Below are 263 nucleotides of genomic sequence, written 5' to 3'. Positions count from 1 at the left end.
GGTAATGTTGACTGTGAATACAATAGCCTATACGCTACTCAATTTATAAATCATTATAGAACTATTGTTTGATTATTGTTTCTACTGTAATTGTAATTTTCATTGGCATCATTATCAAAGTGTTAAACCAATTAAGCTATCTTGAACGTTTCAGTAAGTATTATTTGGGAAAAATAAGCTGCCAAGTATGACGTGTTTATTGTCAGCATGTATTAAGATCGTGTGCGTATGTATGAGCGTGATCACTGAATGGTTTAGAAAGT

Source organism: Penaeus monodon, chromosome 15 (genome assembly GCF_015228065.2).
Source record: "Penaeus monodon isolate SGIC_2016 chromosome 15, NSTDA_Pmon_1, whole genome shotgun sequence".
Classification (NCBI taxonomy): Eukaryota; Metazoa; Arthropoda; class Malacostraca; order Decapoda; family Penaeidae; genus Penaeus; species Penaeus monodon.
The sequence above is the reverse complement of the archived record's forward strand: the minus strand, read 5'-3'. Positions refer to the sequence as shown.